The sequence below is a fragment of the Balaenoptera borealis genome (genome assembly GCF_965194805.1).
Source record: "Balaenoptera borealis genome assembly, chromosome: 2".
NCBI classification, from domain to species: Eukaryota; Metazoa; Chordata; class Mammalia; order Artiodactyla; family Balaenopteridae; genus Balaenoptera; species Balaenoptera borealis.
The window spans coordinates 21,390,844-21,412,904 of NC_138867.1; the positions used below are offsets into that span (position 1 = coordinate 21,390,844).

The 22,061-nt window shown below is 32.8% G+C and overlaps 1 pseudogene across 1 annotated transcript; it reads right to left on the minus strand.

Annotated features, from left to right (window-relative positions):
- Positions 1–1,105: 1,105 nt before the first annotated feature.
- Positions 1,106–10,915, minus strand: LOC309624145 (vacuolar protein sorting-associated protein 29 pseudogene; annotated as a pseudogene). The gene is made up of 2 exons (XR_014249919.1): positions 3,819–10,915; positions 1,106–3,668 (listed from the first exon to the last, which is right to left on the minus strand). The product of XR_014249919.1 is annotated as a vacuolar protein sorting-associated protein 29 pseudogene (transcript).
- Positions 10,916–22,061: the final 11,146 nt, after the last annotated feature.

Genomic DNA, 22,061 nt, shown 5'->3' on the forward strand with positions numbered 1-22,061 from the left:
TCAAAAAGTGGAAAGTAAAGAGAATAAGGAGTAAATAGGAGAAAAACATAGATGAGAAAAGTTCTAACACTTTTTAGATTTTTCTCATTAAAAATATTTGGGGGGTATTCCATTTTTAGAGGTTTCAGCACAAAGTAAAGGAAAATAATTGTAATTGTTATGAAATTATAATCACTAATATTAAAGAATAAGTGAGAAATCTTCTCCAAATCTTTTTTAAAAAAAGGTATTAGACCGCATGTCATTTGATATCCACAATCATTGACTCCCAACATCACAAAAGTAATTAAAACCTTGGCAATAAAAAATTTATGTTTAAAAGTCAAAGGTCTTTTTATTCCACATATCTTTCTATCCTGCTAGTTTTGATATGTATATATCCACTTTAGTCACAGGAAAGAATACCTGACTTTTTTTTTTTGACAAATCAATTAAATGTTCTAAACACTTTTATCTACAGACGTTATATACATTTTTATGAAATATGCAAAAACAAAGCAAAACAACCCTATGGAGTTTTTCTAGCAAACTAGCTTATTATTTTGGAGTCATGTGAAGAAACTTTTTCTATAATTTGTTTCAAATAATAAACTCATTTTCTTTAAAGTGCACAAACAATGAAAGGAACAAAGTTTTTGGAGTTGAATAGACCAGGGTTTGATTCTGACTGCCTATTTTCAACTATGAGACTTGAGCAGAATAAGAGCCTTAAGTTACTTTACTTTCTGTGATATCAGAAAAACAATAGATACCTTTTAGTTTTTGTCATCCTGAAAAAATAATCATTTGGCTTTCCATATTTTATAATCTGTGACATGATCCCAAGAAGTCGGGGAGAAATTCTGAATATCTCAGTGTTGACTTGGTAGCTGTAGTTCATAGACTGGCTCATGTGTAAATTAGTAAGAGAGTCATCACCAAAGGTGTGGAATCATTTTCCCTTGTGTAGAAAGCATTTACCCATTGTTTAAATAGCCTCAAAATTATTGTTTTGGTGTCTCTGCAGTGAAAGTTGTTTGACAACTTATCTTTATTTTTTCTACCACATAATAATTTGGCTTACGTTTATTTATTTATTTATCTGTTTTTAAGTTTATTTAAAAATTTTTGACACAGTTGTAAGATCATCATTTCAAATTTATTTGCATGTGATTCAGTAAAATGATTTATAACTATTAAAATTTTCTCTATGCTTTTGGGTGTTTTTTCATTTATAATTTTGTATATTTGTGTTTTTAATTTTGCTCTATTTTTCTGAATGTATTAGCTTCTGATATTTTTTTCAAAAAATCAGCTCTTATCTATTCATCAGTGTTCCTATTTATCAGAAAATCATGATCTTTTTATATTATTGTTTTCTAGTCATTTAATTGCAAAATTTTCTTTATTAATTAATGCTTTTTATTTATTTTTTGTTATTCTGTTTTTTTGTAATTCTGTCAGCAATAATGTTCAATTTCCCTTCCTTCCTTCCTTCTTCTCTCTCCCTTTCTTTCCTTCCTTTTCCATTGATTTGTTAATTCTTTGGTTCGCTTTTCTTTCTTTTGTTGATTCTTTCATTATTTCTTCTTTTTCTCTTAGAATATGAGTTTTTTTTTAATATTCCTTATTTTATTGCTTAATGATCAAGGAATTTGGTTTGTACTATTCCTATTTGGGGATATAGTGAGATTTTCTACGTGAAAATAATGCGTGATTATTGTGTGTGTGTCTATGTGTGAGAGAGAGCACTAATGTGTCCATATGTAAGTGCTTGTGTGTACGTGTGTGTGTGCATTGAGCTGTGTCATTATCCTATACATCTTTTCTTTTATATACTACATCTTTCAAGGGTTAAGATATGAACATTTTTTACTGCTATACTGTGTTTATTTCAGTACATTATTATATTTTGTGAGATTTTGTTTTACGTGGTTTGACAAAATATTACTGATAGTATAATGGTGAATTGCAGATCATTTTCTTCTCAGCATTATAATGTAATTTCTTTGCATTATTTAATGCTTTCAACCTCTGATAACATTATCAGGCATTCACTTCAAAAGTAGCATACTTTCTTTGAATTTGCCTACTTTGCCATTGTTCATCACTTAACTTCCAACATTTATTTATTTATTGCTCTAAATTTATTTATCTTCTATAACCATCCACAGTTGACAGATCAAGATTTTATATATAGAAAGAGAGAAAGGGAAAGACACAATTATGTATATAGATTATATTTAATCCTAAACTGATAGATTGAGAATATATATGTGTATGTATATACATATATATGGAATATGTAGTTATGATAGTATTTAAAAACTGTTTTAAGACTTCCAGTTTATAAAATGAAAATATATATCTATATGTGTACACATTGGGAAATATGAAAACTTTGACTCTCAATCAAGAAATAATGAAAATATAATTTAAAATTCTCAGAGTGCAATGAAAGAATATAATAATATATATTTGTTCTCTCAATAACTGTTAATTGATTAAATGATAATACAGTAACTGTGAATGAATTTCTCTCTAAATGTGTGAGGTCCCTCCCTTGGGTGCACATCCCTTCTCAGCTTTCCTCTTCTGTCCCTGTAGGGTGAGCAGGAGGTCAGACTAGCTTGCAGTAATACCCTATTATTTCACATTTTTTATGGTGATTTAGTATATATTTGTCTCTCCTGAGCCTCCTCTGTGTACAGCTGCTGGGATGCATGCTATTTCTTTCTTCTCTTCCCTTTTTTGTCCTGTCCTGGAGATGGATGCCAAGGGAATATATATGTGTATAGTACAATACATTTGGGATTGTAGACAATAAAGATAACATCTCTATGCTTTCACCTTTTCTCTCCTGCACCTCAACTCCTTCTGCTGCTCTGTGCTCTGGAACTTGGATACTGGGAGCTGTGCTTTTACATCCCTGACCCTTTTCGATCTGATATATTAATGCATTTTGAAGATTATGAACATCATGGAGGTGTAACTTCTGCTAATTTAATTGAAGAAAGTTCACCTCCATTTTTATTTATTTATTTATAGTTTTTCTCCACTTTAATATCCTCTTCAAAAATAATCTTCAGAATTCATAAATTGAGTAACATATACAGTGATGACTGAGTGTCACAAGGAATTTGTCTTTTGATTACCTATACACCAACTTTCATGCTGTTACTGTTAGCCAAAATATGCCATCCATGGAGCTTAGTGATCCTTACCTATAAAGTGCACAGAAAAACAAATTGACAGAAGTTGCTTCACTTTCCTACATCATGTTTTAAAAGGAGGAAAATGATTATCTTTCCATATATTATAAATATGCATATGACACCAGCATCTGTGAGGAATTCTAGGCACATAACACTGAAGCATTTCAAGAGAGACCCAGGGATAAATAAAAATAATGTAATTTATCTCATAATTATGTTATATTGCATAATTATGTTATGCCAAGTTAATTTGAAAAAAGGAAAATAATATTCAGTGCTCAGAGTGTGTCAAAATCACTCACTCTTCCAACTTTGTGTGCCACTACTTATTACTTACACATACTAGGTGCAAGGAATAAATACATAAATTAATAAATTGGTAATTCTGAAAATCATATTAATCTGTCACCTCAGTTTGACTGGATTAGTTATTTTGGCATGGTGCAGACATATTCTGAGTGCTGCTTTACCTTTCTTTCTTTTTTCTTTTTTTGGCTGTGCCACATGGCTTGCGGGATCTTAGTTCCTGGAACAGGGATTGAACCCAGGCCACACGCAGTGAAAGTGCTGAATCTTAAGCACTGGACCACCAGGGAAGTCCCTCCTGAGCGCTGCTTTAAATACTGGTTGCTGCAAACATAGAGAAACCAGAACCACACTTCCTAAAATTTAGTTCTTTAAATACTAATTTCATTTTTTCTGTGGAATAAACTTTAAGGTCTAAAAGTTTGAGAACTGCTGGGTTAAACATCTTGTCCTTTGTCACTATTGCATCAGGCCTCTAAAAATGTAGCATAGCATAGAGTCCCAATAATGGATTCCATTTTTCCATCACTTAGTTGGGCTTTTTATTGGTCATTTGAAATTGTTCTTACTTGTTTGATTGACAATCATAAATTAAAAGAATTGTGGGAAATCTCTTTTTATTTTAGCATAAATTTATATTATTATTTCTAATTAGGTATTTATAGCCAGTGTCCTAAGTAATATTCTTTCCATGTTGTAATGAGAGAAACTTATCATACATGAGAAAGTGTATTTAATGAAAGCGCTATCATGAATTTAAAAAAATTATTATAGAGGAGATATGTCATGTTATATTTTAGTGGTTAAAGCTTATATGAAATTATAAACTAGAATAAAATGTTAATGGCTACCTTATCATGAAGAGAGAGTGTGTTAATCCATAGTATACCAAGAAAAATAGCTGTTACCATTTTCTATCTTGATCCAATGGACTCGTATTTTTTACATCTAAGTCATATTATAAATACATTTTTATAAGTAAGCATAAAGGGTAATGAAAATCATTACAGTTTTTCATAAGGAGATAGGGCAGACTTCTTTGTAACAAGTAAATCCTGGCATTCAAATACCACAGGAGATGAAAGAGTACTATCTGGTGTCCCTTTAGCAACACTGAATGTTCCAGATCCTTTCACAATATAATGTCTGATAAAGTTTTCCTGGTGAATGACTAACTGGATAAGAACACCATCCTTCATTTTTTCCTTGGAAATATACAACTTAATATTTCATTTTGATAAAATTCGTCTGGGATATAAGCATATGAAGGGTCATAGTTTGAGATTTTAGTTTCACGATCTAGTTAATCATCATTACTATTTTTGAGTTCAACTGTTTACTGCAGTTGCCACTCATCATGTATAGGGATTTAAATTTTAAATAAAGTGGCTAAAATTAAGAATTTAGCTCCTCAGTCATAGAAACCACTTTTCAAAGGCTCTATAGCCACATGTGACTGGCAGATACCATATTCAACAGCACAAACATAAAATACTTCCATCTTTGCAGAGAGTACTATTGGATAGCATTTGTACATTGTTGTTGTCTCTTTACATGCATCTTCTGACTTGTCTAATAATTATGAAATCTCTTCCTCTGCTAATTTTTCCCCTCTGCCATTATGGTTGCAAAATGAAGAAATCTGTGTTCTCAATTTTGTTCAGTAAAAGCTAAGAGCAGATTGGAAAGACAGTCTAGTCCTTGCAGTCTTTCATAGTATTATAACCCCAATATTATGCTAAGGGTTTTTTTTAATAAAAATGCTGTTTTGGAGTATGATGGAATTTTGGAGAGTTGACTTAGATTTGTGTCTTATTTGTTCCCACCTTATTTTTTGACTGTAGTTTTACAATGTAATTATAATTTTATCTATAATTACTTTTTCTGACTTTTATTATATTGTAATTTTCTCTGATGTATTTGTTTGTAGCTCTCAAGTACATACAGTATCTTACTTAGGATGCTAAATAAGTCTTGGAAGGAAATGCATGAAGGAGAAGAGGAAAATAAAAGAGAGAAAGAAGGAAACAAGAAAGAAAGAATTTTTAAACTTAGAACTCTTTCTAACAATACTGCAAATATAGGAATTTGCATAAGAATCTAACCACTCATTTTGCAACAAAGGAAAATTGTATGAAAGATGCTAAGTATTTTGCCAAAGGTCATGTATTAGATTCCTATTACTGCTACAACAAATTACCTCAATTTTAGTGGATTTAAACAACACACATTTATTTATTTATTTATTTATTTATTTATTTATTTATTTATTTATTTATTAATTATTCTTTACGTCAGAAGTTCAACATGGGTCCTAATGGGCTAAAATCAAGGTTTTGCCAGTTCTTTTTTCGGTCTTATAGAAGAATACGTTTCTTTGACTTTTCAAGCCTCTAGAGGTTGTAGACTAATAATACTCTTTTTTCATTTTTTATTTTTCATTTGGTGGTTCCCTTGGAGTCTGCAACATACATTTATAACAACTTTAAGTCCACTTTTAAATAACACAGTACCACCTCACAGGTTGTGCATGTACCTTGTAACAGAGCATACCCAATTTCTTCTTCCAATTTCTGATAACATTGCTGTCATTCATTTTACTCATCTATAAACTATAATTTCCAAATACATTGTTGCTATAACTATTTGAACAAATTTTTATGTTAGATCAATTAACAATAAGAAAACGAAAATACTTTATCTTTATGAATTTGTTCTTTACCACTTTTCCTTTTTTATATAGATCCAAGTTTCTGACCTGTAGTATTTTTCTTTCACTCCTAAGACTTTTTTTAAACATTTTTTTGCAAAGTGGGTCTACTGGCAACATTTTCTCTCAATTTTTGTCAGAAAAAGTCTTTATTTCTTCTTCACTTAGGATAATTTCACTGAATCCAGAAATTTAGATTGGTGGGTTTTTTCCTTTCAATGTTTTAAATATCTTACTTGCATGGTGTCTGAACACAAGTCTAATGTAATTCTTATCCTTGCTCATTTGTAGGTAGGATATGTATTTTCCCCCTCTGGCTTATTTCAAGATTTTCTCCTGTCTTTGTTTTATTTGCAGTTTGAATATGACATGCCTTAGTATAGATTTGTTGTTATTTATTCTGCTCATTTTCTCTGAGCTTCCCTAATCTGTGGTTTCTGGTCTCTCATTAATTTTGGAAATTCCTCAGCTCAATTTTTTTTTTTAAATGAAAGGTAACTGTTTATTACTGGAGAAGAGAAGAATGTCTACAAGAAAATCTAGATTCTTTCCCCTCATGCACTATTTGGTAATAAAGTTCCAAATATCAACTATGAAGATATTTACAAGGATAAATTTTTCTTAACATGTGAGCATTTACTGTGTGGTGGACATTTTTTCATAGAAATCATATACTTAAACTAAATATAATCTTATAGTTTATAAGAAGCTTAGAACATTGTATTAACAGAAGATGAGATTATGTTTTACTGTAAAATATTATAAAAGTGATACAATTTTGTGGCTCTTAAACGTTTAATTACTTGAGTTGAACAGGGAAATGAAAAAAAAAAAAAACCAACAGAAAAATCATCAGGACACGCCTTGCTTTAAGATTTTTTGTATTAGATTCGTTCTACTTTCACGACGTCTCTAATTAGCTGATACACAGAAGTGACAACTGTAGAAGCCTGGATATCCATCAACACAAATGAAGGAATAATGTTTGTTTCCAAGGCATTATATGCTCCAGTGGCAGAACCTGGATTAATGTAGACTTTATTTTCATGCTCAAATGCTTCAAATATTTGTGTGTGTCCTGAAATAAGAATATCCACATCAAACTGCTTCTGCAACAGGGCTAAGCTGCCCATATCTCCCCACAGAATAACTTGATGTCCATGGATCAAACCAATTTTGAACTGCCCAACAGTTAATGACTTTCTGTTCTTGATAATTCAGATTCTCATTGAAGTCTCCTCTCACAATATGAACATCACCAGCCAGAGTCTGGAGATAGTCATAACTCTCTTTGGTACAAAGGTTTCCAGTGCAGAGAGTGTGCTGAATCTTTCCTGGCACCAGCGGTTTTTTGAATTTAGCTGGCAAACTGTTGCTCCGGTGTGGGATGTGCAGGTCTCCTAATACCAACACCAACATCCTGTCACTGGGCTCTGCTCAGTCACCACCACTGCTGCCGCCCTCCATCCTCAGACGCCTCGGCGTCTCAAATATTTTTCCATCCCTTTCTCTCTTCTTCTGGATTACATGTATTACATTGTTTATAATTGTACCGTAGTTCTTGGATGTACTTTTTGATTTTTTTTCATTTTTCTCTTGCTTTTCAGTTTGCCAAGTTTCTTTTGACGTGTCTTTTAGCTCACTGACTCTTTCCTCAGTAATTTCCAATCTATTGATGAGTCCAAAGGGCACTCTTCATTTCTGTTATAATGTTTTTGACTTCCAGCATTTAAATTTTTTTTCTTAGGGTTTTCATTTCTCTTCTTAACGTTACCCATCAGTTCTTGCATGTTTTCCACTTTTCCGTTAGTTCAGCATACTAATCATAACTATTTTAAGTCCCCAGTCTGATAATTCTAAAATCTCTGCTATACCTGAGTCTGGATTCTGATGCTCACTTTGTCTATTGAACTGGTTTTTTCTATTTGTTTGTTTTTGGTTTTTCATTCATTTGTTTAGTTGTTTGCTTTTAGCATGGCTTATAATACCTTGCTGAAAGCACACGTGATGTATTGGGTAAAAAGGTACTGAAGTAAACAGGCCTTTAGTGGGAGGTGTTAAGTTTACGTGGCAAGAGGTTAAACTGTGTTAATGTTTGCTATAGCTGTATGCATTAGAGGCTAATGTTTACTCTAGTGTCTTTCATTTTGTCTCCTGCTTGTCTTCTTAAAAAGAGTCTGAGCTTTGCAGTCCTTTTAGCTGTAATCCCTGATTGTACAGGAGCCTGGTCTCTGTGGGGTAAGGTGTGGGGTTAGGGGAAGCATCCTATAGTCCTATGATTAGGTCTCAGTTTTTTAGTGAGCGTGTGCTCTGAGGATGTGACTTCAATAGTGCTTCTCAGCACTTTTTTCCCCCTGTAGGTGAGAAGGCTAGTAAGGGTGTAATTTCCCTTTCCCAAAGTTGGTAAGCTCTGGTAAAATAGTTTCTTTTGAGTGTAGTCCTTTATAAAGGGAACAGAATGTTTGGGAGTATTTCAAAATGGTTACTTTTCCTCTCCCAACTACAAGAAGCATAAGGGGATCTTTCTCTGATCTTCAGTGTGAGAAACTGGTAAGGATCCTGGAGGTAAAACTCATAAATGTGAGCTCTGTTCCCCCAAACTTGGCCCCTGGCGTTTTGATTTCAAGCTAGTTTACACTGCACCTTTGGCAATTTGTCAATAACATTTGAAGTGTTCCCATAGGTTCTGGCACCAGCTTGGGTTTTTGCTCTTGGCTGTGGTGTTGGAAAGCTGTGATTTTTGGTATCCATCTCTCCAGCTTTCAGGGCAGTGATTTATCCTTGACCTCACTTTTCTTATAGATCTAAGGAAAGTTGATATTCAGTTTCTTCAGCTTTTTCTTTATTTTGAGGAAGGAGTGAGAACTTCCATGCTCTTTACATGTCAGGCCAGAAACTGGAAGTACAGACCCCTTTCCACTTCAAAGCCAGCAATGGTCTATCAAGTCTTTCTCTGGGATTAGCATCTGAACCTCCTGAGGGAGGCCATTATTCTGTCTACTACAGGCCCCAAGTTCACAGGTCAAAGAAGTAGGATTAGAACATAGGTTCCCTTCACCCTGGGCCATCTCTTTAAGTACCTTTTAAATTTGTTTAAAATCCTCTCTCTCTCTCTCTCTCTCTCTCTCTTCTTCTTCTCAAAACACCAGCTTTACAATTATTTTCTCATTTGGATAACATTTTCTTTTGCCTATGACACTGTTTCTACTAAACTCTACAAATGTGGTTTCAGTTTGGACTTTAGTCTCTCTGCCTAAGATGATCCTTGATAAAAAGTGCCCTGAAATTATATCTAGCAATTAGCATCAAAATTCATAGCCCTTATCAGAAGGCTATACATTACAAATTGATTTAGCCCATGAAGCCACATCCCTCTGTGAAATTAGATGCAGTCATATAATATTGGAGACCTACAGACTATTATTATGAACATTATAGAGATGAGAAGATAACTGAAATAAACAACCGGTACTAAAAACAATAAACATGGTCAGTATTTCTATGCTTCCAGGTATATAAACTCATATAAGTTCAGATATACTCTTCTGTTAAATTTCACTGGATGTAGCATCAATATTTCAAGTGCCCTATTAGTTAGTTTCAATGATCCTTACATAGAAACAAAGTTTCAATAAACAATCTAATATCATTTACAAAAGGAAAGATAAGTTTTCAAAGCAAATTCCTTCAACATAACATTAATACAACCTGGAATTATATGGTGTGATAAAAAAATCTTAAAAAGGACTAAATTTGTCTATATTGCTCATAAATTTTGAAAAATTTTGAATCTTGGGCATGAGGCCCAAGTCCAGGTCAAATGGATATTCAATTCAAATTGCCATCTGCTAGATATTTTTGAAACTGATGTAGTATAAATTTGTATTTAAATGTATTTTAGCCCTTAAAATGTTCATACCACAAAATCACCATTTTGACTGGCATTAATTAGAATATTTGTCTGGCAGTATTGGCAGAAAGGCCAAGAATTGAATATAGTAACAATGTACCAAATTAATTGCCTACTGTGATAGACATCTAGGGCCAAGTATTCAAAGGGCATCTACAACTTCTTCTATGAGGGCAGGTTTGAGCTATTAGTTTCAAATAATGTATACATTGCCAATCCTGTTTCAACAGAACAAAAGGATATCAGTGGAATGCTTTCAGGGGTAAGAAGGTAGAAGAAAGTTATTTCTGACTATGACTAAATTATAAGGCACCAGCCACACAGATTAAGAGACTGCCGCAAGTGGTTCTAGTATGCAAATTTATCTTCTGCAATTATATTCCTGAGTGTGGTAGAACTATAGACAGCTTACAAAATCTATTATTTTAAAGAAATTTCATTGCATATAGCCTGTATCCTTTAGTAAGATGCCATAAAAATAAAAAGCATAAGAATGCTTTATTCTATGCTATTTCATAGCTTTTCATATAAAACAAAACTTAATGATTTATAATTACATAAAATCTATATATTTTGAACTAATATAATTATATTTATACTATAGGAAGAGCAGATATTATATCGCTATTAAACTCTTAAAATAATGTGATAAATCATGTTCTTTTGGGACAAATATTAGATATGCAAAGTGGAAGACAATAAGGTATAATCATTACACTTTCAGGAGTTGGACAATTATTTAAAATGTCTTAGACCTATTATAATATGCTTTTTAAAAAAATATATATTTACTATTTTTTTTAATTTTAATTTTTATTTATTTATTTATTTATTTGTGGCTGTGTTGGGTCTTCGTTTCTGTGCGAGGGCTTTCTCTAGTTGCGGCGAGTGGGGGCCACTCTTCATCGCGGTGCGCGGGCCTCTCACTGTCGCGGCCTCTCTTGCTGCGGAGCACAGGCTCCAGACGCACAGGCTCAGTAGTTGTGGCTCACGGGACCAGTTGCTCCACGGCATGTGGGATCTTCCCAGACCAGGGCTCGAACCCGTGCCCCCTGCATTGGCAGGCAGATTCTCAACCACTGCGCCACCAGGGAAGCCCTATAATATGCTTTTTTTTGAATTTTATTTTATTTATTTTTTATACAGCAGGTTCTTACTAGTTACCTATTTTATACTTATTAGTGTATATGTCAATCCCAATCTCCCAATTCATTCCACCACCACCATATAATATTCTTGTAATCTAAGAATTAAAATATAGAATTAGTATAGATTATTCAGTGCATTCTCAATTATGAAGGGAAACATTACCAACAATTTGTTGTGGTTTCTTTTGGGCATATGGATTTTTTAAATTTTAATTATTATATTTTTTACAATACATATATAGTAAATATATATCCTGTTAAGAGCTAATTAAATAAAAATGTTACCTACTTATTTTGTACAAATCTTTATTGTGTATAACTCCTCAATGCAAACACTGGTACTAATTTTTGAAATTGTGTTTCTGTGATAGATATAGGACTTATGATATCAACATATTAAAAGATCCCTGTGAATACTTGTTGTAAGTGGTAATAAATATTTATAGCCAAGCTAATATAAAGGAAATAATTTATCATAAGGACTTAATGTAAACAACTAAATTCTTTATCATCTATTTCATTATCTCTAAATATCTTCTAATTATTTAATCAAAAAATTGTGAAGCTATTATGAAGGTGTTCTCAAATGAGAACACATAGATGAAAAAATCTTGAATACTAGAGGCGATATGGAGTTTGAGATTTTTTTATAGTCTGACCTCAACCTGTCTACCCCTGCAGCTACAGCTCCCATTCTCTTCCAGGTAATTTGTTTTAAATTGTGCTGTTGTTAGCATTGTCAGACAAAATACAGGGAATCCAGTTAAATTTGCATTTCAAGTAAACAACAGATACTTCTTTTAGTATAGTTTGTGTCAAATATTGCATGGTTCAATAATACTAAATCAATACTTAATACTAAAAATACTAGTTAGAGTAGGGCAATGTGGAATAGAATAGAGTATGGTATCAGTCCCATGCAATAGTAATACTAAAAAAAAAAAAAGAATTGTTTATTAAGAATTCAAATTTAATTAGGTTTCCTGTACTTTTATTTACTAAATCCAGAACCCCTAACCATTGCTAATTTGGTTAAGCTGGGAAGTATGTTTCCCAGAGTCTCTGTCACTGTATATAGAGTTAGCCCAAAGAGGACCTTGCATATAATTTAAATGATGGAAATGAAGCGGCCACTATTACTCTGTAAGTCTTTGAGGTCAGATATGGTAATGAACAGAGAATTGTCAATAGGGCTTCAGCTGAATCTCACTCACCACTGCTTAGCCCAGGACTCTGCATCTTGAGTGCTAATCTTTCATGAGTGGTAGTGGCCCCAGAAGTGTGGTTGTAGCAAGAGCCTCCATAGACTTTTCCAGGAGCTGGCAGGGACATGCTTGGATTCTCAGCTTTCCCCACAAAAGCTCCAATTTGCTCATCTGTGTTATGCTTCATGAAGTGTTGTTAGTCCATCTTTGTGTCTACTCATTCAACCGATCTTTACTTCTCAGCTCCTCACTCCTGTAATATCCATGACTTTCATAATTCTCATCGTGATTCTTTATCTCTGACTAAATTCAGATAATTATGGACAATGGAGGTCTCAATAATCTTATCTAGTTATTTTCTTTCACTGTAAATTGGCAAATGTGGCAATTTGCTTAGCGGGTATATCGCCTCCTTATGGATCATACTGTGTTAAGTAAGTGAACCCTCTTACTATTACCCCTATCAATCCATCAACAAAACGTTTGTTTCCTATCTTGCAATGTTGGCTGCTGTTTTATAGATGTTATTTCCCAATGGAGGTAGGATTAATGGAAGAATAAAGTTTTCCTTAAACTGGTTAGTTCAAAGTGCCACTTGGACATATTGGGATCCTCAGACCAGTTGACCAACAAGCAAAGAAGCAGGTTAGCATACTGATTGAAGTGACTTATTCTGACTTTATAGAGGAACATAGGTTTACAATGGAAGAAGTGCAGAAAATGCCTGGAATTCAGGAGAAACTTTGAGTTGCTTCTAATCGATAGAATATGGTGAAGTCAATGTGGTTATCACTCCTTTGGTTATGTTACATTATATAAGGCTGTGTCTTAGCTGATTGCAGAGAGATCCTCTCCCGCTTTTCTTGAGGAGACAAGATGTTATGGCAAGACTGTCTAAGGAGGGAGTAACTTGGAAGCAAACCATGGACAGCCTCTAGGAGCTGAGGGTCTCATTTTTCCAGCTGCAAGGGATTGAATTCTGCCAACAACCACAGGGGTTTGGAAGAAAACAAGCTCCAGAAAGGAAGACAGCCTGGCTGACACCTTGACTAGAGCTTTGTGAGACCCTGAACAGCAAAACTAGCTAAGCTATATCTAGATTCTTAGCTCACAGACACTGTGAGTTAGATAAGGAATCTGTGTTGTTATAAGCTGATAATTCTATGGTAATTTGTTACACAGCAATAGAAAATTAATACATCCCAGAACACTCATAACGATTCTGCTTTCCTGACAAACCTGATTGATTCCCACTTCATGGTACATACTACAGTTGGATTTTTTAGAGTTTTTCCCCACTTCTTTTGAGATGTAATGGACATACAACATTATATATGTATAAGGTGTGTAACATAATGATTTCATATGTGACTATATTGCAGAATGATTACCACAATAAGATTAGTTAACATCCATCACCTCACAGTTACAATTTGTGTGTGTGTGTGATGAGAACTTTAAAGATCTACTCTCTTAGCGACTTCCAAATATACAATAATACAGTATCACTGACTATAATCATAATGTTGAACATTACGACCCCAGAGCTAATTTATCTTTTAAGTTTGTACCTTTTGACCAGCGTCACCTAATTCCACCATCTACTATCCCCCACCTCTGGCAACCACAGATCTGATCTCTGCTTCAGTGAGTTTGTTTTTCTGAAAAATTCCACAGATAGGTGACCTCATCCAGTATTTGTCTTTCTCAGTCTTACTGACTTATGTCATTACTGTTTCTCCTCACTAAACTGCAAACTTCATGAAAGAGTTTCTTCTTTGTATCTCCAGTCTCAATATACGAGGTACCAAATGAATAGCTGCAGAGTGACAATGACTGGCTGATCAAATCAATGAAGTAATGAACAAATTACGATTCCATATCAGATTTTGTTTGGAAAGTGAGAATGAACCATGAGAGCTAAAATTGTCCTTATTCTCTGTAAGGATGGTGAATTGCTAACATTTCTAATTACTAGCATAAAGTTGCTTCAGGAGAAGTTTAAAAAATCATTTTAGTTCTCTGATTATGAGTCATCATGATATACAGAGTTTGACATTAGAATCACTTGAGGTACTCATTAAAAAATGCAGACTTATGGCCCTTAACTCAGGTACAGTGGTTTAGGGTTTTTCAGAGTGGGTCTCAGAACATGCTTTTTACACAGACTCCTCAAATGATGTTTATTCACACAAACATTTGACAACTATTTCTGGAGAAACGTGACTTTCCTTTTACAAAATTTTTTAAAAATGTCTGTTTTTACATAAAGTAGGTTCTTCACTGTGCAAACTAGAAAATCAAAATCTTCTATACTTATAATTAGGTAATAACAATGAGTTCATATACTGTTGCTTAAAGTCAGAAGACAATTGAATTGAAGAAATGAACGAATTAGACTAAGGGATATATGCCAACAATTGAAAAGGATCATCTAACGACCATGTAGAACTGCAATTTCAGAATTTTATTTTATGTATTATGTGTTAAAAATTATACTCTTGATTCACTTACTTTTTGAAATGTTAAAATTCAGAAAACAATCTTTTTTTTAACTTAACTGTGAACATAGTGTCAGATTGTTAGTGTTTTTCCATAACTTTAAAAAGAAACCCCGATTCCATTTCTGTTAATTAGATCTCAGGTTTATAAAAAGAATTTTAATATTTATGTCTTGGTCCTTGTTGAAAGGAGGATATTCTGTTAGCATTTCACTAGTATAATGATATATTATCTTTAAATCTACTCGTCAAAAAAGTCCATGAGTCATTCACTGAAAAATGAGTAATCAAGAAATTCTTTAGCATGCATTGTTACACCAAAATCAATATGTTTTATAGAAAATATTCTGATCAACTTTTAATGGTAAATGTATTTATATTATACTTACTAACATAAAGCAATTACAGTTTTCTAGAAACTTGAGAGAGCGTGAGAAAGCTGTACACTAGTACAAAAGTAGAAATGGTTTATAGTAGTTGGTAGGAATTAATGTTTAATAAAAGGGTAATAAATTTATTTCAATGTTATAATACCAAACACTAATTTGCCTTTAAAACATATAAAGTAATTAAAGTACATGATGTTATTTCTTACTCACTCATCTATCCACATCTCAATGTGTTTTGCAAAGTGACATGAAATGAGTTAATTCTTAACAAAAATAAGACTTAATTATTAAAATTGCAATATAATAAGTGGCTTCAAAATTGCATTTTTTGTACTGCATGTTAATTAACTTTTTAAAAATTGATTTTTAAATGTACTTATAGAAGTATTCATTTATGACCTTTCCAGTACCAACATTTTCTGATTAAAAGAAAAAAACAAAACAAAACAAAAAAACAGCTCTCCTAAATTTTGAAATTGGGAAGCTTAGTAGATATTGTGAAAAAATGGAAGACTGGAAGAAAGCTTGGCAATTCAATCAAGTGACATGGTTCAAATATGGAAATATCTCATCAATATATTACTAAAATGCAATGGTTTATTGGAGTTTTAAAAGCTTAAGTAAATAAATATGCAGGCAAGATGACATTTTAAGAACACGATAAGTTAAGATTTAGACAGCCACCCATAATATATGTGTTAGTGGCAATCATTTTACTTCAGAACTGTTCTATCATAAGTATACTTTGACAAATATATGTATTGTTTATAATGTTATATATTTTAAAATGTTAATAAGTTGAGATTTTTTAAGAAAGGTATTAAGAAAACAATTATATTGCAGTAATGACAAATATATTTAAGATATACTGTGAAGTACAGTAAAAATAGTACTGGGCAAAGAATCAGAAACCATACCATCTGCACATTCTCACCAAATTATTAGCCATTTGATCTTGGATAAGTTAAATATAAGATGGGGTTAACTTAAAAATTAAATATGATGATAATTAAGTTGGTTCTTAAACTGGTCAAGATTATTAATGAATATTAAATGCTTAACACTCATTTGTAAAGGATGTCTTTTAATTATTTGTGCATTAATTCACAAAATACTGCAATGTAAGTTAAAATTTGCGACCAAATACTATCAGATATGTTTTTAAACTGATTTAATTCTATCAAATAATTATAAACACAACATTGCCAACTGATTAAATTTAGGCTGTACACATAAATTTAACCTGTACATATATGATAGAAAGACATTCACAATTTGGTATTAATTTTGCCAATTGAGTCCAATTATTTAATTAAGTTTCCACTTATAGATTTTCAGTATCCTTGACTTTTACAATTTTAAAATAGGAATGACTTATCACCTCTAAAATACAGCTAATGAAACTTAACCTTCAGTGGCCCTCAGGGACATAAGACCCTTCTAGGTTCTTGTTATTAAAAGTGTGTTCCTTTCTTAAATTGGGCCCTCGATATTGCATAAGCTTCAGGCTTCAGGTACTCATATACATTTCCAACTACTAAAGACGGACTCCTTTATTTCCCTTTTTTCCAGTGTATGTGTGTGTATATGTGTATATAGGTATGTATATAGTTGTTTATATATGTATGTGTGTGTCTGTGTGTATCTGCTGTTGTTGTCTTTTAATATTTAAATATACGTATTCCTCCAAGGGCAGAATTTTAATAGGCCTAGTTTGAATAGCTTGCCTATCCCAAAAGTTAGGGAGGAGAGCAAATCAAATTGTTTTGAAGCTGAATTATAATCAGTCTTGGAACAGGAAGACAGAACTTTTACAAGAAAAAGTTGCTCTTCCAAACAGTGGTTGGACAGACCAAACATCAGAGGCAAACACCATACATATGTTTGGAAAACAGGGCATGAATTGGTAGTAGGCCAAAGATAAGCCTAGGGGGAAAGCAAATGCCAAATCACAAGAGCCTCTACATGTGGTGGCAGTTACGTTTTATGGAATTCAGCTGCAGAACCATGTAACTTGTTATGGATTTTGCCAAATGAGGCAATGCAGATAGAGTTTAAGGAGAGGGATAAGCGTTGTTCTGTCTTAGAAAACTGAATGTGTTATGTGACTTTCATAGAAAATGGGACAGAGAAAAAAACCCAGATTTAAAGGATGAGAAGACAAAAGAAAGTCTAATTATAACCATTTATTTTGCATACAGAATAATAACTGTAGTGTTCTGATGACTGATACATATATTTTACTAAATAGTAAATCAATGGTAAGTTATTTAACATATTTTAGTAATGGACCAATCTCTTATTATTTTGAAATTATTTTCAGGACTACTTTAGAGATGTATATTTTGTAAAAGAAGTTCAGCACAAAAAACATAATTATCTCATTCCAGCTCTGAAAACTAATTTCATCTTGTAATTACAACAATGTTAGACATGTAAATGAAGAAAACACTTAAATGATGCTATCAAAGGAAAACAATTTCCTGCTGTTAATTGAGTGCTTTGACAAAATTCAAGATATATAAAACTGTGAAATATTGATCTTCAATTATGATAACTGCAGTTTTATTATTAAAAAACTAAAATATTGATTTAAGAAATTCAATTTGATGAATGTTTGTGAAATAGAGGTTCAGTTGTTTTCTCTACAAATATTGACCTCTACAGAAAAAAAGGTGGAAAAAATTCTTGTTTTTCCTGCTTTAAGCAAATCACTCTGTATGGTTTTGTGTATGTGTGTGTAGGATACTTGCATGAATATCTTTATAAAAGAAAAACAAGTTTTTTGAAATCTTTGTTGACCTGAAACAAATAGACTGCCACATATTTCTCCAGCAAAGATGAGTTTGCTGGGGATCAACAGAGAATTTCAATTCAGGGTCTGCAACCATGGTGAGTCACATGCAAATTCCCTGCATGGCAAAAGGAGAACACTATTATAGAAAGGAAAGGGAAGTTGGGAGGGCCATAGTAAACAGAGTCCATGGTTTTTCATTGGCTGAGTCCTTGCCAAGAAGTAAGAGTCTTCCTTCTTCCTCTTGGGCTCTGCTATTGCCTCAGAGCATGAGAGCCCCCCTTCTGGTCTCCCAACTCTATTTAATTGAAGTTTCTGTTTATTAATTTTCTACACATTCAGCGCTAATATTTATTTTAATAATTTTCAGTCATTTTAATCTTTCTAAAAATCTGACAAGTGTATTCATAGCATTCAGTGCTGACCAAATTTCATGTAACTTTTTCACTCATAAACTTATTCATTTCACACATGTATGTTGCTCTATTCTATAAGATTTATAGATTACAGGGATACAATGGGAAAAAAAGTTTTTACTTTTTCATGCAATGATTTGATTTTATCTCCTCTCTTAGGATATCAATTATATTTCTTTTTAATATTTTTAGTGGTTGCCATACAGCTCCCAATATATATTTTTAACTAATCTAAGCCTCCCTTTAAATAACACTAAAGTGCTTCAAGTGTAGTGTAGCTACCTTATCATAGAATATTCTGAAATCCTCTCTCTCAGCTCTTATGACATTGTTATTCTTTTCACTTATTCATATGACATATCACTCAGTATATTGTTACTATTTTAAACAAAAGTTATATTTTAGATCACTTAAAAATGAAACAAATATTTTATTTTACCTTCATTTATTCCTTTTCCAATGGTCTACCTTTCTTTATATAAATCTGAGTTTTTCATCTTTATTATTTTTCTTCTCCTGAAGAATTCCTTTTAACATTTCTTGCAGTTCAAGTCTGTAAGTAATAAATTCTGTTTTTGTTTCTCTAGAGAGTCATTTTATCTCCTTCTCTTTTGAAGAATAACTTTGCTACATATAGAATTCCAGTTTTGTTTGTTTGGTTTTTTTTCCCAACACTTTAAGTATTTCACTCCACTCTCTTCTTATTTGTGTGGCTTCTGATGAGAAGTCCACTGCAATTCTTGTTCTTGGGCCTTTATGGTAAGACATTTTATTTTGTTATTCAAGGTTTTCTCTGCTGTTGATTTTCTGCAGTTTGAATGTGATATGTCTAAGTGTTTTTGTTTGTTGTTTTATTAATCCTCTGGGTTTCCTCCGAGCTTTCTTAGTCCGTATTCTGGTGAATATCGTTAATGTGGGGAAGCTTTTGGCCATTATTATTTCAAATATTTCTTCTGATTTCTTTTGTGCTCTTTTTTTCTCCTTCTGGAACACCAATTACATACACGTAACAGGTCTTGAAATTTACCTACAGTCCTTGGAGAGAACAAGGCCCTGTGTGAAGTTGTGGGGTGATTTTTAGTTTTGGGTTTCTCTTTTTTTTTGTTTTCCAGTCTCTACTTGTGTCCCATCTACCTATAAACAGTGGTCAAAATAATTTCATGGCTGCCTCTAGAGTCACATCCTGGGTGGGATAGCTCTCCCTTGGAGGAGGGGTATAGCAACGTTGAAATGCAAAGAATTTGAACTCAGGAAGGGGTAAAGAATGGATGTCAGGATTGCAGTCTATCACTGATCTACCCCATTCTTCTTGATAACACTAGCTTTGGAATCCACTATTTCAAAATTTCAGTAATTTGGACTCATCGCTTTGTAGGGGTGCTGTCATGACTGAACTCATGGCCTGATCTCAGTATGTCCATCTCTTGCTTTTCACTGTCATTTTTTAGATGAAACCCAGAGTAGCCTTTAAAACTCTGAAAACAGCTTTATTTTATTTTCATCCTGATTTGATGATTTAGATGCATATAGATGCATATAGATGCATTTAGATGCATTTAGATGCATATATGATTTTACTTTGTAAATAATTTTCTCTTAGAATTCCGAGTGATTTTTCCATCTTCTTTCCATTTCTGAGTTCCTGATAAGAAATATAATGACATTATTCTTTTCTCTGTGGAGATGAACTGTTTTTTCTTTTCTTAAATTTCTTAAATTTCTTAGGCCATTTTCTGAAGCTTGGAATTTTCAAATATCACTAAGATGCATTAAATGCAGGTTTCACTTTCTTGTCTTTTTTAAAATATCTGTCCATTCATTAGTTTTAGCACCTACATTGAAAGACTTGATACTTTTCTTTTCAAAAACAATTGTTATTCTACAATTCCTCCCTTCATCCAATATTTCACCTCCTCAATTTTGGCCTCTATATCATTTTTCTCTCAGTATTTTTATTTACTTGTCTTTTTATCCTATCCCAGTGCAGTATCATTGATATTTTTTCTTCTAACTGCTCTACTGCTGTATTTTTTTCTAATTATTAAGAGCTCTTTCTGTTATTCAATGTTTCCAATTGTTTCTTTTTTCTAGCATCCTTTTCTGCCTTGTAGTTAAAATATTATTGAATTTGAGGACAGTATAATATATTTTAAGAACATTATTATGATTTACTGTTTGAATTATCCTCTTAAATATTTCTTGATATTTTACACTAAATTATCTATTTTCTTTCCCCAATGTACTGTGACCTTAAATTGCCCATGCATTTTTAAAATGGGAGACTTGCTTAAATTTTCCTAAGTAGATGATTTTTTTTTTGCTATTTTATATGTATATTTATTTTCCCAATAGTTGTCACCCTCAAGTAGGGAAATAAAATAATTAGAAACTCATTGTTGGATATTGATACTGCCATTTAGCACATTTAGCACATTGCACTATAGGGTTCGTGGCAGGAGAAACTTATGGATAGAATTTACCTAGGGCTACCATAATCCATATCTCATTCTGGTGAGAATAATGCTTAGGTATTTTTTCCAGTTATAAAATCAAGCTGTACATACGTGTTTAGGGATAGAGTTGGCGTAATTTTTGCATAGATAGGATTTAGCAATGCCTTATTTCTAGCCTCCCTTTTACTTCCTGTCCTCCCTACTTAATCACATTATGCTCACCTTTTCCCTATAGTTCTATTTGGCAAATCAGTTTCCTCCTCTTGGTCTAATTTATTCTGGACTCTGAACTCATTTACTCTGCCTTCGTGGTCAGCGTCTTTCACCCTCAACTTATCTTTCAGACATGTGTTATTATCTTTTGTCTACCCTCATAATCTTTCATCCTTGTCCTATTAATCCTTTTACTTTTTTAAAATTTAAATAAAATCTCAGAAGGAAGAGGAAAAACATTATGGATGTTGGCTGTGTAGAATTGGAAGTCAATGTGATCCCACAGTTTTCAACGATTTAAAGAGCTTGTTACTGCTTAAGGGTTTAATTGTTTAGTACAACTGCCATATTGGCATTGCCATCCATTTAACATGGCATTACATTTCTTTGCTTCACTCATTAGTGATTTTGAGCCCCTGCCTAATTAGATACAAAGAATGTAACAGTAGGGTGCTAGGTTTTGTTTTCCCTGTTCAATAGGTGTTTATTAAATAACTACTCTGTTTCTAGCACAGTGTTCTAGCCAATGACATGCAAAAGCAATAGATAATATTAATTCATCACATATTTGTCCTAGGCACTAGGTAAAGCACTTGGCAACCAGCACTTCATTTTATATTCAAGCAACTCTTTTGAACTAGATAATATTATTATTTCTCTTTTTCACAAGAGGACTCTAACATTTACCCAGCTGGATTCGCCTGCAAATAGCAAAGAAGAGTAAGGACACTGGTTTGTCTGTCACCCAAGAATGTGTTGTTAGTTTCAAAATGTTTGAACTATGCTGTCAAATAGTATCTAGGCTAAAGAAAGAAACAGAAA